Raw genomic sequence first — 12,453 nt, forward strand, 5'->3', positions numbered from 1 at the left:
GTTGTGGGCATTACAGTGATTGGCTGGCCGCACAGCGTCATCAGGTCTATATTAGACCTGGCGCCGCCATGCTCGTCACAGTCACTCTGGAATCAGATAGTGTAGGGAGAGGTGCTGCTGAGCTAGGGACAGATTTGCTTGTTTCTAGTTAGTGTAGATGTACCAAACTATATTAGAGACACATATCCATCTCAACAAACAGTCCATCTGCATAGATATCAGGCAGGCAGGGTGTATAGGTAGGCAGTGTATATAGCAGACTGCATTGCATATAGCACAAGAGGCTCCATTCTAGTTTTGTCTGCTGCTGCTCTTAGATATTTCTAGAAATAGGCCCAGGTCTCAGGGGCCAGGAATATTTTTTTTTGGATCTTAATCCTCATTATTTGCTTAAAAAGCAATCCAGAGAACACCGTTGTTCTGCGCCATTTGCTTGTTGGCACTGCAGAATACAGCAGGGCCTTTCCATATTACAGGGCTAAAAATCCAGCTATGTAAAACTGTGGTTTGTCCGTCACATGGATCACATATAATAGTACTGAAAATACTGCCATTTCTGGTATCAATTAAAAATTTGTTTCAGTGTGTCAGTGAAGCAATTAACACCAGTTTGCTGTTCAAAATAGTTACCTATAGACCAGGTATTTAAAACTGTGTTTTCTCTGTCACATGGATCACATATACGTTTTCAGAAAATAATGCCATTTCTGGCTTCCATTAAATTTTTTTTTCAGTGTGTCAGCAAAGTTTTTGACACCTGTTTTCTGTTCAAAATAGTTACCTACAAGCCAGGTATTTAAAACTGTGGTTTCTCCTTCACATGGATTACATATAACTTCGCTCCAAATTCAGCCATTTATAGTGAGCGTGGAAGATATTGTCCTCCATTTAAAATGGACAGCACGTGGCAAGGGACGGGGAACTGGACGTGATGGTGATGGTGCTTGCAGAAATTGTGCCACAACAAACACCCACATCTTCTCGCCCGACCTTCCTGTCCCAATTCCGAGGGGACTGCAGCACACCACTATTGAACCCAGAGCAGTGTCAAAAGGTTGTTGGTTGGATGGCGGATAATGCTTCCAGTCACTTTGCCACCACCACCCTGTCTTCCACACGGTCAAGTCTCAGTAACAATGAGTCTGGACTGCATATTCCTCACCCTGATTCTCCTTCCTCCCACCATGCTGAGTGCCCGGAGACAACTGATCCTACACTTGGACACTCCGAAGAGCTGTTCACTTTTCCATTTATAGATTCGGGCCTCTCGCCCGGTCCACTTGAAGCGGGGCAAGAGGAGATCGCATGTAGCAATGCCCAAATATTTGAGCAGCCACGGTCACACGAAGGCGACGGTGGGAAAGTGTCACAAGAGGTGGACGATGATAAGACACAATTGCCAGGAAGTCAGGAGGAGGACCAGGGTGCGGAAAAGGAAGACAAGGTGGTGGATGATATAGTAAATAACCCAACCTGGCAGGAGAACATGCAGAGCGAGGACAGCAGCACACAGGGGGAGAGAGGCAGAGCACCCCAACAGGCAGGAAGAAGCAGTGTGGTGGTCGCAGACAGAAAGCAGGCAACCGTTCCCCGTAACACCAACACGAAGGAAGTTGCCAGTACAACTGTTAGGTCTTCCCGAGTCTGGTTGTTTTTTAAAGACTCTGCTGATAACCCCAAAAATCCATTTGCACCACCTGCCAGGCCAGCATCAGCAGGGTTGGCAAAACTAGCAGCCTGACCACCTTCAGCATGATCAGGCACATGGCAGTAAAGCACCCGACTTTGTGCGCCGAACCCCAGGGTCCAGGAACAGTGTCTGCGGGTGGCACCACTGCTTCTTCCGCTGTTGTGCATGCAAGCCAATCCCCTGTCCACGGTGCATGCGAAGATGCCTCCTGTCCTGCACCTGTCATTGCACACTCTCAAGTAGCAGCATCAGGAAGCATGTCCTTGTCCCAGCACAGTGTTCAGTTGTCCATACCCCAGTCCTTGGAACGCAAGCGCAAATACGCAGTCAATGCCCCACAGGCCACACTACAAAATTCCCATATTTAACGACTACTTGTGCTCGAAATGTTGCCTTTTAAGCTCGTGGAGACGGAAGCATTCCGCCACCTGATGGCGGCGGCCAGTCCCTCGGTACTCGGTTCCCAGTCCCACTATTTCTCCCGGTGTGCCGCCTCCGCATTACACAAGCACATGTCCCAAAACATTAGCCGTGCCCTCAACAATGCAGTTACCGGGAAAGTCCACCTAACCACAGACACGTGGACAAGTGAATGTGGGCAGGGACGGTACATCTCGCTGATGGCACACTGGGTTAACATAATGGAAGCCGGGACCCAGTCAAACCTTGGGACGGAACACGTCCTCCCGACGCCAAGGATTCCGAGCCCTAGGTCAATCAGGGTTGCCCCCACAGTCTACTGCTCCTGCACCCCAGCCTTCTCCTCCTCTTCAGCCTCCATCTCCGAAATGACCACATCAGTCACAAGCTGGAAGCACTGCAGCACTGCTTCGGCCAAGCAGCAACAGGCTACGCTGAACCTAATATGCTTAGGCGACAAACCGCACAATGCTGAAGAGTTGTGGACAGCTCTGAAAGAGCAGGCTGATCTGTGGCTCACACCGCTGAACCTACAGCCAGGCATGGTCGTGTGTGACATTGGCCGGAACCTGGTGGCGGCTCTGAGGCGAGCTCACATACATACCATGCCTGGCCCATGTGCTTAACCTCGTGGTTCAGTGGTTTCTCAAATCCTACCTGGAGCTGCCAGATCTGCTTGTTAAAGTACGCCGCCTGTGTGCCCATTTTAGAAAGTCACCTACAGCTTCTGCTGCCCTTGTTGTGTTTCAGCAGCGTTTGCAGCTTCCGGCTCACAGACTGGTGTGTGATGTCCCCACGCGTTGGAACTCTACACTGCAGATGTTGGGAAGGATTTGTGAGCATAAGAGGGCAGTTGTTGAGTACCAGCATCAACAAGGCCGTCGGTATTCAGTTCAGACTCCACACATAAGACCTCTGGAGTGGACATGGATGTCAGACATTTGTACCATCCTCCAAAACTTTGAGGACTCCACCAAGATGGTGAGCGGTGATGACGCCATACTTAGCATCACCATCCCGCTTGTCTGTCTTTTGAAATGCTCTCTGCTAACAATCAAAGAGGATGCATTGCAGGCGGAGCACGATGAGATGGAGCAAGGAACCATACAGGGTGATTACACACAGCCCAGTCTCATATCATCCCAACATGGATTGGGTGTCATTGAGGAAGAGGAGGAGGAAGAACAGGAGCTAGTTTCATGCGCTATAGACGGTACTACCTGCACCTGTCATACCGTCTGTTCAGCGTGGATGGCCAGAGGACAGAGAGGAGGAGAGCATGGTCAGTCGTCCTCTTGGTGAGGACACGGAAGTCTTGCCTGTTAGCAGTCTGGCATGCATTGCTGAGTTTATGTTATGCTGCTTTTCCCATGACCCTCGCGTTCTCAAAATTTTGGGTGACAGTTATTACTGGTTGGTGACACTTCTAGACCCACGCTACAAGGAGAGCTTTCTATCTCTTATTCCTGAGGCGGACAGGTCTACAAAAATGGGGCAGTACCAGTAGGCCCTTGTTGCAGAACTATTAAAAAAAATTCCCAACTGGCGGCAAATGTCACAGTTCATTGGACAACCAAGGAGTACAGGCGAGAGAGACACAACTTCAATCCAGCAGAGGCAGGGGAACACTGTCAAAGTTCTGGGGGAATTTTCTCAGCCCCTCCCATCGCAAAGACCCTGAGGCGCGGGGTACTCTCACAAGGAGTGCAGAGTTTGGGAAGATGCTGAGGGGGTTCCTTGCCGACCATACCAACGTCCTCCGTGATTCCTCTGTGCCTTATAATTATTGGGTATCCAAGCTGGATACGTGGAATGAACTGTCTCTCTACGCCTGCCCTGCCGCCAGCGTTTTATCAGAGCGGGTTTTTAGTGCCGCTGGTGGAATTATAACTGATAAGCGCATCCGCCTGTCAACTGAAAATGCTGACAGGTTGACTCTTATAAAAATGAACAAGGGCTGGATTGGGCCAGACTTCTCAACACCACCGAAAGATAGCAGCGTAACATAAACTCAAATCCAGTGTCTTTTTTTGGGAGGTGTATTCCCATGCACCTCTTCACACCCACACATGGGTATACGCTTCCTGATTTCGGCTATTTGCTCTTGTCCTCCTCCTCATCCTCCACCAACATATCACAAGGGTGACCGTGGTCCGTGATGCAACACCCACATAATTTTTTTAAAGGGTGTTTATGATGTCCGTAAAATTTTTTTTTTTATACAGTATGTTCATGTATACTCCCCAGGGGTAAATGTTTGTCAGCCCATACACTTAGTGCATAGGCATTGCAAGTATAGGAGACCAGCTATTTTCTAATGGGAACATTTTTTTATGAGGCCCTCCTCCACGTCTCTTCCAAGGGGCATTGGAGTGCTTCCCAATTTTTGGCAACCCTTGCATTCACTGCATAGGCAAACACAATGGGAGACCTACTTCCTATGGGAACATTGTTTTCAGGAGGCCCTCCTCTAAGTCTCTTCAAAGGGGTATTGGGGTGCGTTCAAATTTTCAAAGTGGTATTGGGGTGCGTCCAAATTTTGTGCAGCCCTGCCACTCACTGCATATGCAATAACATTATAGGAGACCCACTCTTTAGTAATGGTAACAGTAATAGTGAGGGTTGACTGCTGGCCCTTTAAGAATAGTAAAGGCCGCCTGATGGCCCTATAAAAATAGGCTTTGTGACTTTCAGAGTCCCTCCTTCATAAATGAAGCACCACATGGCCAGATAAGGTTGTAAAATGTTAAAATTACATTTCCTGGTGAATGCATTTGTCACAGTTGAAAGCAATGCTAAAGATCAAAAACGCTAAGTGTGAACATAGCCCAAGGTGTGGAGGAGTATTTTTGTTTTTGGTTATTTATTTTGCTTTATATACAAGTCATTACCCTAGGGAAAGGATGTTCCTTAACATATTTCCCATGAAAATCCATTTTGGATTCATTTTTGTATGTTTTATTGTGAGTCTGTAAAAGTGGTGTAATACTCTGACCACATTGTTGACAGCAGTGACCTGGGAGTCAGAGATGCTTCCAGGGGTCTTCCCCATGCTGTTCCCATGTCATTTGAGCACTGTTCCCATCGATTTTGGCAATATTTATGCCCTCTGCAGACCGCCGTGGGGAGCAGCCTGAAAAATGCTCGAGTTTCCCATAGACTTACATTGGGCTCGTTGCTCGGGTCGAGCACCCTAGTATTCCAATGTGCTCGACCCGAGCAACGCGCACCCGAGCATTTTAGTGTTCACCCATCACTAGTGGAGAACAATCTCATCTGCTGCCACTTATGTCAGTAAAAAAGAAAAAAAAAAACAAACAAGCTGAAAGCAATTTGGTCACAGAAAGGGAAACATAGCTGATGGATATAAAGTACAGTAAATCCACAATCCCGAATCTAGAGCAGAGTTTATGACAGACTTTTAAATTAATTATAATTGACCCTCTTTGAGAAGACCATTTTTATGGCAATTGGCCATCCTTTTAACCCCCTTCACCACCTTGGGATTTTCCATTTTTTCATTTTTGTTTTTTGCTCCCCTTCTTCCCAGAGCCATAACTTTTTTATTTCTCCGTCAATATGGCCATGTGAGGGCTTTTTTATGCAGGACGAGTTGTACTTTTGAACAACATCATTGGTTTTACCATATCTTGTACTGGAAAACGGAAAGAAAATCCACGTGCGGCGAAATTGCAAAAAAAAAAAAAAGTACAATTCCACAATTGTGCTAAATGCTAAAACTGACCTGCCATTATGCTTATTTATTTCTAAAGCGCCATTGATTCCATGGTTCTGTACATTAGATATGATTCTCCACGTCATTACGGGTTCATCAGTACCAAACATGTATAGGTTCTTTTTTACTGAAGTGGTAGAAAATAAATCCAAATATTTGCCAAAAAAAAAAAAAAGGCGCCATTTTCTGACACCGTAGAGTTTCTATTTTTTTGGAATCTGGGGCCAGGTGAGGGCTTATTTGTTGTGCCCTGAGCTGACGTTTTTATTGATACCATTTTGGGGTAGATCCGATGTTTTGATCGCCCGTTATTGCAATATTGCAGCGACCAAAAAATGTAATTCTGGCGTTTCGATTTTTTCTCATTACGCCGTTTACCGATTGGATTAATTCTTTTTATATCTTGATAAATCTGGCGTTTCTGAACGCGGCGATACCAAATGTGTGTATTTTTGATTTTTATTGCTTTATTTTGAATGATTTGAACTTTTAGATTTTTAAAAACATTTTTTTTTACATGCTTCAGTAGTCTCCATGGGAGACTTAAAGCTGCGATCATCTGATGACTTGAAATGCTCATCTGTTATGAACGCCGGCCACTGGGCGGTACTCCTAGCAGATCACCAATGACAACCACAGGGGATCCAATACATCAAGACTGGCATGGTGCACTATAGCACTACGCCAGTCTCACAGGAGTAGAAGGCGCCAAATTCACTAAGAAGCCCACCTCACTTAATGGATTTGGTGCCTCTCCTACGTGGACGTGTGCCTTGTGCGCACGTCCACAGGTGGCGCAATAAAGTGACACTTGCACACCTGAAGAATGACGCAGGCATGCTCTGCAGCTATGGGCCCCTGAGAAGCTTGTGGCTGTAGGGTAAGTGCGGGAGCCAGCTGGGAGGAGGAAGATGCCAGAGCCACAGCGTGGGAGCGGGGACAGGTAGGATTTGGTTGTTTTTTTTTTGTAAATAGTGTGCGGAACGCCATGGGGGCAAACCACTGAGCCACAATTGGAGTATTGCATCTAGATGAGGGACCACAACTACATGAGGGCCACATAGGAGGACAATATTAACATATGGTGACCACCTGGCGGAACATTACTATAATATCGGGGCCACATAGGGGGACATCTATATGAGGACCACATAGTGGGACATTATTACTATATGGCAGCCACATAGGGGGAGTGTGGACATTACTTATGTATAGGGGCCACAACAGGAGACAAAAGTGGAAGTGGGTGCTCTAGAAGTGATATTGCTTTGGTTTTGAACCAAAGAAATATCTGTTTTACAAGGTTTCCGGTTTACATTCTACAAAGACAAGTTGTGACAGGAGGACGTCATAGCAGTCTGCAATGGAGGGAGAAGAGGAGAAAATTAATGACTTCAATTGGAGACATCACTGGTAAGTCTCTAAAATACTGTATACACTGATACATTCCACAATATAGTCATTGAATCAGTATGGTGGTATTATTTGGTCACTAATTGCTGGTAATATATGGTCATGTTGTGGCGACATTGGTCTTTTGTATGTGGTATTATTGGTAATTCTGGTCTTGGTATAGGGGGCTTTGTTTAGTAATAGTCTGGACATAGTTGTTATTCAGTATCTATGACTATTATTTAGATGTATGACTTATAAAATTCTCGTTGCTGTGTTTTTCTGTCAGATTTATATCTGAGGAAATTGGGGATTTATGCCCCTAAAGTGGGGTAAATTACAGCAGAGATGTACTCTAGTCTCTGACAGGAGTAATATTTCCGGCAGTTGAAAGATGTGCCAAATTCATTACGAGGCGTGTGTCTCCTAATGAAACAAGTGCATCTTTCTGCTGCGCACTCCCCATGACTGGAGAAAAGCCAGCCTTGATGAACTGGGCCTAGTGTTTACCCACATTTCCCATGGTATTTGCATCTGATGGGAAATTGATCCATCCGTGCTGTGAACATTTTTCTTTTAATAATTAAGAAAAATACAAATTTTTAAGAAGTGGAATTATAGATTTTATTTTGTAAAATGAATTGTACAATGTACATACTTTAGAAAATGTGTTTTTCTGGATTTTAAGAGTTTTTTTTTCATAAACATTCTTTTATTTTGTACACTTCTCTGACTGATGGCATTAGGCTGTGGAAATCTTAGTTTAAACCTATAGAAGCAGCATTTACTTACCAATGCAAATAATAAAACAGCAGCACAGATAATGGAGGATGTGTCTCCTTGTGTTCTAGATCTGGGCTCGGTGGGCGCACTGCTCTTCTCAGTAGGCTCCCCAGGGCTGTGTGATGGGCTCATAACTTGGACCACTAAAACCCTCCACTCTACTGTACTAACCCAAATTTAGATGGCTATATGGTTACATGTTGGTATAAGTTTGCTTTAGTAGTACATGGGATCTGGGTGTTGCATCCATACAATTCAACAGTAGAAACCGCTGCCATTACTCATATACACGGTTCCTGACATATTGCACACTTTCACAGGTTCTTGTCAGACATAGTGGTGCTCAACTTATAAGGATGCACAATTAACTTTATTCTTCAAGATATAAGTAGCACTCGCAACTGACCAACACAATATCATTTATTTATTGTTCATGGTTATAACATGGAACATGAATTAATGATATCAGAATGTCTCCATGTTCCATCTTATGACCATGCATGATCAATAAATAATATTGGATTTGTCAGTGGCGAGTGCCGCTTTCTATTTTAATCCATAATAAAATCCGGCCTAAGGTCTGTTTCTTACATCCATGAAACACAGACCATTGTAGTGTCGGAAGACCCAGCCTGGTTCTCCTGACCTGAGCCAACTGCTTCATAGGCATATCTGAAACAGCAGGAGGTCCGGCGGTCGGGCAGGGTCTTCTGATGAGAGGACAGTCCGTGTTTCACAGAAGTGTGAACCCAGATTTACACACATTTCATTTAGAACAAAGCTTGTATAATATTTAGGCAGGGAATAATGCAGTTTATAAGGGCATTTAGAAAGGGTCTTGCTTTTATTCATCACGGTCACCAAGGCCCCGATTCATTAAAGCTTTTATGCCATGCCACATCTTGTCTAATTCATGACAAGCTATGGCATTCCCTACAACAGAAATCTGTCGCTGACTGGAGTAAGATTTCTGGCATGGGGCATGCCGCTCATCAGACACTCCAGATTCATGAAGAGACGTGTACCTTTTCATGAATCTGGAGTGTCTGACTCCACCATGTCCCCTTCATCCTTACCAGTGAGAAAATCACCAGTCTTGATGAAGCATGGCCTATTGGCCCAATTCATCAAAGCTTTCACGACAGAATAAAAGCTTTGAAAAGTCGCAAAATTTCAGCACAACTCAGAGTTGCGGCAATACTTTCTGACTTTTGGCATTTTCATGCCAGTTCCTCCCAGTGCCTTTTTACATTTCTGTACAACTCTGAGATTAAAACTAAACCATCAAAACAAAAAGTGACAACTTGATAGAATTGAATCCATGTCATTTGCAGTATATACAACACAGTGTTAATAAATAGCTCCATTCTCATATCAGTCTGCTTACTTCATAAAAGGCGGCTATAAATCAGCATCAACCCAATCTGCAAGGCCCTGAATCGTGCATGACTCCTGGATGAGTGAATAGAACATGTGCAGGATAACTGCCGATCGAGCACGCGTCCTGACAGGCATGTGGGGACGCCACATAATCAGCACCACTCCCTGCCTTTCCATTCATTCTAATAGGAGTACTGACGATCAGGTGAGCGCTGCCCTCTGCAATCCCAGAAGCTCCCATCAAGAATGAATGGAGCCGTAATGCACATGAATGACCTCCGCTCCATTCATTCTAATAGGAGTACTGACGATCAGGTGAGCGCTGCGCTCTGCAATCCCAGAAGCTCCCATTAAGAATGAATGGAGCCGTAATGCACATGAATGACCTCCGCTCCATTCATTCTAATAGGAGTACTGACGATCAGGTGAGCGCTGCGCTCTGCAATCCCAGAAGCTCCCATTAAGAATGAATGGAGCCGTAATGTGCATAAATGACCTCCGCTCCATTCATTCTAATAGGAGTACTGACGATCAGGTGAGCGCTGCGCATGGCAATCTCGGACGCTCCCATTAAGAATGAATGGAGCCGTAATGCGCATGAATGACCTCCGCTCCATTCATTCTAATAGGAGTACTGACGATCAGGCGAGTGCTGCGCTTGGCAATCTCGGACGCTCCCATTAAGAATGAATGGAGCCGTAATGCGCATGAATGACCTTCGCTCCATTCATTCTAATAGGAGTACTGACGATCAGGCGAGCGCTGCGCTTGGCAATCTCGGAAGCTCCCATTAAGAATGAATGGAGCCGTAATGTGCATGAATGACCTCCGCTCCATTCATTCTAATAGGAGTACTGACGATCAGGCGAGTGCTGCGCTTGGCAATCTCGGACGCTCCCATTAAGAATGAATGGAGCCGTAATGTGCATGAATTGACTTCCGCTCCATTCATTCTAATAGGAGTACTGACGATCAGGCGAGCACTGCGCTCGGTAATGCCTGAAGCTCCCATTAAGAATGAATGGAGCCGTAATGCGCATGAATGACCTCCGCTCCATTCATTCTAATAGGAGTACTGACGATCAGGTGAGCGCTGCGCTCTGCAATCCCAGAAGCTCCCATTAAGAATGAATGGAGCCGTAATGCACATGAATGACCTCCGCTCCATTCATTCTAATAGGAGTACTGACGATCAGGTGAGCGCTGCGCTCTGCAATCCCAGAAGCTCCCATTAAGAATGAATGGAGCCGTAATGTGCATAAATGACCTCCGCTCCATTCATTCTAATAAGAGTACTGACGATCAGGTGAGCGCTGCGCATGGCAATCTCGGACGCTCCCATTAAGAATGAATGGAGCCGTAATGCGCATGAATGACCTCCGCTCCATTCATTCTAATAGGAGTACTGACGATCAGGCGAGCGCTGCGCTTGGCAATCTCGGAAGCTCCCATTAAGAATGAATGGAGCCGTAATGTGCATGAATGACCTCCGCTCCATTCATTCTAATAGGAGTACTGACGATCAGGCGAGTGCTGCGCTTGGCAATCTCGGACGCTCCCATTAAGAATGAATGGAGCCGTAATGTGCATGAATTGACCTCCGCTCCATTCATTCTAATAGGAGTACTGACGATCAGGCGAGCACTGCGCTCGGTAATGCCTGAAGCTCCCATTAAGAATGAATGGAGCCGTAATGCGCATGAATGACCTCCGCTCCATTCATTCTAATAGGAGTACTGACGATCAGGTGGGCGCTGCGCGTGGCAATCTCGGAAGCTCCCATTAAGAATGAATGGAGCCGTAATGTGCATGAATGACCTCCGCTCCATTCAGCCAGGGATCTGAAGAGCTCAGGCTCTCAGGATCAGTGGTGGCCACAGAGGTTGGGCCCCCAGCAAATGGAAGGTTATCCCCTACCTACTGGATAGGGAATAACTTTTTAACTTGAGAACACCCTTGTAAGTTCTAATAGTATTCATCATCAAGAATTTTTAGTCCGTCGTAAGCATGTTAACACAAATTTAACGTTAAAGGCTTATTCCCCCCAAAAATCCATTGGATAGGTAATAACTTAATGACCGCTCAGGGTTTGATGGCGATTCCAAGATTGGGGCTCTGCAGCCCTATCTTGAATCCTGACTGTCTGGAGCAGATGTGCACATGCTTGACCTTCATTCCATTCTTCATATACTTGAACTCCTGTAGAAAGCAGATAGCTGTACTTAGCTTTATCTAGTCTCATTGACAATGAATGGAGCAGAAGAAGAGCATGTGGACCTCTGCTCCATTCATGACAGGGCTACAGAGGTCGGACCCTCCAGAAAATAGAGATTAATCCCCTATCCTGTGATTAGGGGATTACTTTGTTTTTCAATAAACCTTTAAGCAAACCATAGAAAGCAAATGTTGTGCCGCTTTATTTTGGTACAAACAGAAGATCCACTAAGCCACTGGCTACTGCTCACGGTTCACTATTTGGTATGGGAGACGCTCGCTACACAAACACCAAGGGGATATGGGCTTCAGTTTGAATGCCGGTGTTAAGAAATTTGGGGCATATTACTTGTTGCTTTGATTAATAGGAGCCTCATAATAGATCTGATGGATGTTAGGCAGTTTGTGCATCACGTCCAAAAGGCTATTTTTCACATATGGCAGATTTATTGCAGAAATGTCAGTGCCTGGTGGGAAAAAACCCACATTCAGATGTACAGAATTACAGCAACAAATGTGCCGCTAGTGACACCCTGGTACTGGGTAGCACTACCACGGAGGCAGACACAGCTTGTTGTGAAAGCAATGGAGCAGTAGAAATACATTTAGTATAGGGCATATTTACTATGGCAAGAAAGATCTTTCCACTTTCACATTTTACTGGCAATGAAAGGCACAATGTAACAAGTCCCTGAATAATTCCTTACAGCAATATTAACAATTGCACACCCAGGAACGTTGTATTCTCCCGAGAGCCGCTGAGCCATAGGGTCATAGTTTTACACAGACAAAAAAAGAAAATACAGAAAACATCTAACATTGTTAAGTTAATGATTTT

The sequence above is a fragment of the Phyllobates terribilis genome, unplaced genomic scaffold, assembly GCF_046119375.1.
Source record: "Phyllobates terribilis strain yellow unplaced genomic scaffold, ASM4611937v1 Scaffold_2__4_contigs__length_985480577, whole genome shotgun sequence".
NCBI classification, from domain to species: Eukaryota; Metazoa; Chordata; class Amphibia; order Anura; family Dendrobatidae; genus Phyllobates; species Phyllobates terribilis.